Below are 5284 nucleotides of genomic sequence, written 5' to 3'. Positions count from 1 at the left end.
TCTAGTAGTGTGTTTCTGGTTTTTGTAACGTGTGTGGGGAGCTGGTGGTTCACTATATTTAAGTCAAAGCTCAACATGCTATCTGTTAATGAGGATTCTCTAAGAATATCACAATTAAAGTCCCCTGCTAGGATTACGTCTGTATAAGTCAAGGAAATGTCAGTAATAAGTGATGTCAGGTCTGAGTAGTCAATGTTACGATTTGGTCGATATATGCAACCAAGAAGCATCTTTCTTCTATTGATGGTGATCGTTATTCTATGGCACTATCTGGTCTTTGCTTACAGAGGAGATTTGCGGATATCTAGTTATTTATGTATATTGCAACGCCCCGGCATGCCCTACTCGATCAGAACGAAATACATTGTATCCTCTACATTCAATTAACGAGTCACTAAAGTCGGGGACAAACCAAGTCTCGGACACACATATAACATCCACACCAGAGTCGATAAACATATGTCTGAATTTGTTAATTTTTTTTGTCAAGCTTTGTGCATTGATATGGCAGATTTGCAGACCCGGTTTTTGCTTCACCAGAATTATGAGGACCTGAGATGTATTCACATTGGTTATTTCTAATGTCCATATCAAGTGTGTTTTAACACAACGAAAAATTTCATTACAGTAAGTACAGTTAGTGGGTACAGTTAGTACAGTTACAGTGGGCCCCACTTAAAAATATAGTACAGGAAGGTGGTTAGATTGGTAGTACTTATAGCTAACATGAAAAATTTGCCTATAGTTTTATTATTGACGAAACGAGCTATTCTCGTCTACAGCTGCAATACTCTCAGTAGCAGCTTGCATCTCTCTCAGGTCCTCAATTTTGAAAACTTCCCAGATCTCACTTTCTTGGTTCACTTTGACGTGACCGTCACCCGTTCCAGCTTGACAACGATGATGGGGTCAACGATGGAGTGGGGAAGATTTTTTTTCGGCAACATACGATAAATATCCCTAATAGCAGGCGCAGGCGTGTGATTTAGGCTGAGGCACAAGCTGTTGACGATATGCTTCAGCTTTTCACCTTCAACGTACGGAACTCCATGGATCCTCAGGTCGCATGCGATATTGGCCTTAGCCTGTGCACCGAGTCTTAACGTAAGCTGGGCTTCCAGATCCTCTACGTTTTTTGTAAGGTTTTGAGTCTCACCCAGCCTAGTTTCTAGAAAATGGACTCTCTGTGTGAGATTCTGGATCTCAAAAGCCATACTATTAAGCTTGCCCATTAGAAAACCAAACAGCCGCTCTTCTGCCTCATTTATCTTTGTTGAAATGAGACTGACTTGCTCCTCAAATCGTTGGTTCAGAAGCTGAACCAATTCCGGGGCAGGAGTTTCTGATGTACGCGGTCCCTTCAAATTTGTTCCAGCATTTTCACTCAGACGTTTTGAGACAGGCTGCATTGTTTTGGTTATGAGCTTTAGCAGAGGCGAGGCTATACAGAATGTTGGTGCACTATTGGTGGGCGCCCTCTAGCGCGAGCTTTTGCAATATGCGTGGCAGATCGATCGCTAACAGCTGTGTAATGTCACCTCTAGCGCTGTTTTTTTCGTTGTTTACGTTCGTACTCACGTTTCCCACTCAGTATTAAGTGAAAATTTCGTTTCCCGCTTTTTCCGTGCCTTCCTTTGCCAAGTTTGAGTTACTTTCGAGTTACTTGATGACCAGTTTTTAAACTAATAATAAGCCCACGGGCCAGCCGGTGGTGATCTGCTGACAGTGCTCTGATGTTGGTAAGTAGCGAAGTGACATTAATATACTCTTTGTCAATTAGATCGATATCCTGTGACCCAACTGAAATCTTTCCTACTGGCCAGTGATCATTATGCAAAAACTGTGGACCTGTCAACAACAATTTGTTATTTGTAAAATCTATTTTAGTGATTTTGGTTGCCTCATCTGCTGGGTTCAATTTCGATGGAACATACTTCCAATCTCCTACATTTGATATCTCCTGCATTTCTCCTAAGCGTTGGGATACAAAGGTTTTGAAGCGTTTGCTGCTCGACTTGAGCCAATACAAAAAAATGTCCGAGTCTGTCCATAAATGCGTTCTGCTTATTTTTAAATTCAAAGTTTCTTTAATCATTTTACTTATTCTTGCTCCCAGTAAAAACCCTTTAATTCCAACGGCGGAATTGACATTGGTTTGAGTGGTGCTACACGTGATTTTGCAGTTATTAAACTGCATTCAATTTTGTCGTCAATTTGGAATCGTACGTATGCGCAAGGTGCAAAGGCATATTTAGAAGTATCGCAAAATACATGCAATTGTACTTCACAGTCATTTATTGGAAGTTTTGTCATAAGTCTTGGCACACTGAAGTTACTTATTTTATCAAACGAATTACATAGCTCTTTCCACAAATCAAAATGGTCATCTATGATAGGGTCGTCCCAGTTGATTCCACTATCCCAGATTGCTTGTAACAGTATTTTATTCGATATGAGCAAATTGGAAAGAAATCCGAGTGGATCAAAAATTGGCATCGTATTCTTAAGTATTTCACGTTTCGTCGGTCGCCTTTCCAATTTCAGAAGTTCCCTTAGAGATCTTGTAAAATTAAAGTTATAAGCCAGAATGTGTAATTGGATTTCAAACCCACCTTGCTGATGTACATATGTAACATCTTTAATCAGTTGTATGGCACTGATAATGTCATCTGCTCCTCCCAAGTAGTCGTCCATTTAATGTTTTCCTATTTTGTCTTGGCAGGCTTTGGGGTATTCTTTCTTTAAGTCGCTTGCATTATGATTCCTTACTTGTTGTGCAATACTTGGACTGCATTTATCTCCAAAAAATAAAACTTGTATTTCTGGTTTGCCTGGTATACCTTGCCGTCTATTTTCACGCCACAAAATTCTCTGGGCTGGTCGATCTGTCTGTTGAACTTTTATTTGTAGAAACATTTCTTTTATGTCACCGACAAAAACAATTTTGTGTTCACGGAAATTCATGAGGACAGATGACAGTTGATTGTAAATGTCAGGTCCTGTTAGCAAAAAATCATTAAGGCAATACCCATGACTCCTAGAAGCAGCGTCGAACACAATTCTCAATTTATCTGGCTTATTTATATTTTGTAGGCCAAAATGGGGAAGATAATAAGTCACAGGTGACTGAATATCTAGTTCAGACGAGTCCAATTTTTATACCCGTACTCAAAAAAGAGTTAAGGGGTATATTAGATTTGTGGTTAAAGTGGATGTGTGTAACGCAGAGAAGGAAACGTTTCCGACCCCATAAAGTATATATATTCTTGATCAGCATCAATAGCCGAGTCGATATAGCCATGTCTGTCTGTCCGTCTGTCTGTCTGTCTGTCTGTCTGTCTGTCTGTCCGTCTTTTTGAGCGCCTAGATCTCAGAGACTATAAGAGCTAGGGCAACCAAATTTGGTTTCCAGACTCATATCATATCCCACTGCTACAAGTGTATTTCAAAATTTCGCCCCGCCCTTTTCCGCCGCCACAAAGAACGAAAATCTGTGGCAGGCACATTTTTAAAGACACAGTATCGTAGAGAATGCCCATATCTACCAGATTACCGAATCTGAATCAGATCGGATCATAATTATAGCCAGAATGAAGAAATTAATTTTCAGTTGCTTCCCTGCCCCCTCCCGACGAAAACCACTAACCTTCTCGCTCGCACACTCTGCCGCGTTCAGTGCGCGAGCAACCCCTAGCGGAGTAGATGTATAATCTACATGTTAGATGTAGAATATACATAATATATGTAGATGTAGTTAACTGATGTAGCAAAAAAATTTATTATGTAAATTTTTTTTTTATAATTCTAAAATTCTAATATATTTGATGCTCAAAAATGTAAATACTGACTGAGTACGGGTATAAGTAAAGTCGCGTCTTTAGAAGCGACTCACACGTTCCTTCTCGTTTTATATACCCTCTTGAAATATTTGATTTATTTGTTTGTTCATATTTCTTTCCATACTTAGGGTTTTTGTCAATTTTCCTTTCACAGGCCATTAATCTAGAATACGCATTGTTGTAACTCTCTGGAATTCGTATATCTTCTTGTTTCCAAAAAACCGCATTCAAACCTGTCTTCTACACGCTTTAGAGATTTTTCTACAATTTCTAAGCACCTTTTGTTGTCAAGTGACAAGGGATAATTACAATTGCTTTCTGTATTTGTATTCCACTGATCATCATAGTTTCGCTTGTCTTGTTGATTGTCTTGACGGTTTGTCTTTGTGTAACAAATTGTTATGATTATAACTGCAATTATTTATTTTACATTGCTTTTTGCGTCTACAATCTTTCATCAAATGGTTTTTACACAAGCTATTCTGAGACACATGCTCCCATCGTTTGTCAATATGTAAGTCTTTACATTTTCCACATGTCGTAACATAATGATCAGTCGACTTACAATAATTACAGAATCCTTTTCTATATTCTTTGGTTGCATTATTTGGATAATTTGTAACTGTTAACGTACTATCTTTGGACTTATGCTGCCCCAGGCCTATCATGGTTGCAGCCTTAATGGTTTCACTTAGCCAAGCCTGAAAAACTATTATTTTTGGCTCAGATGATCTGGATTTTTGAAAGTGTTTCATAAATGCAATTCGCTGTGACATAGGTAATTTTTCCAATATTTCGTCAAGTAACAACGGATTACGAATATGATCTAAATCTTCGATTGACAACAATGTATGAGTTAGATTCGTAATTATATCATAAAATGAGATTAGTCGTTTGTATTTATCGACTTTTATAAATGGGATATTCTTAATTTTATCAATCAGTTTTCTTATAATATGACTCGAGTCACCAAATCTCTCTTTTCGGATTTCTATTATCGTCAACACATTATCTGGTAACAACAAAAGAGATTGTACACATTCTTTGCCGCGACCTGTCAAAGCTTTTCTTAGACGACTTGTGTTTTCATAGTTACTAAATTTAAAGGCGTTTGTACTATTTTCAAATTCGGAATAAAATATGGGCCATTCTAATGGATCCCCTGCAAATGTCGGTAGGTCTTGTTTTTTTGTCTGCCTTTCCATGAATGTTTCCACATCCTTATTATTTCCTGAGCTATTAAGACTTTCATTTTTAAATTTAAGCTTACGTGTTGTGTTAAACCACTCACTTGTACGCATCTCAGCGTATTTGCCATCATTTTCGTCGCTGTGGTCGATGTCATCTTCTTTTTGTCCTCCTTTTTGCTGCACCTCAAGCAGCTCTTGTTCCAAGTCCAGATGTTTTTGTTGAAGTGTCAGCTGTTGGCGCTGCTGCTCCTGTGT

The 5284-nt window shown here is 38.5% G+C and overlaps 1 long non-coding RNA gene across 1 annotated transcript; it reads right to left on the bottom strand.

Annotated features, from left to right (window-relative positions):
* Nucleotides 1–2298: 2298 nt before the first annotated feature.
* LOC111078285 lies at nt 2299–3076 on the bottom strand. The gene is made up of 3 exons (XR_002608244.2): nt 2770–3076; nt 2613–2714; nt 2299–2560 (listed from the first exon to the last, which is right to left on the bottom strand). It is a non-coding gene; the product is annotated as an uncharacterized LOC111078285 (long non-coding RNA).
* Nucleotides 3077–5284: the final 2208 nt, after the last annotated feature.

Source organism: Drosophila obscura, unplaced genomic scaffold (assembly GCF_018151105.1).
Source record: "Drosophila obscura isolate BZ-5 IFL unplaced genomic scaffold, ASM1815110v1 contig_75, whole genome shotgun sequence".
Lineage (NCBI taxonomy): Eukaryota > Metazoa > Arthropoda > Insecta > Diptera > Drosophilidae > Drosophila > Drosophila obscura.
Note: the sequence above shows the minus strand (reverse complement) of the source record. Positions and strands in the feature narration are given on the sequence as shown.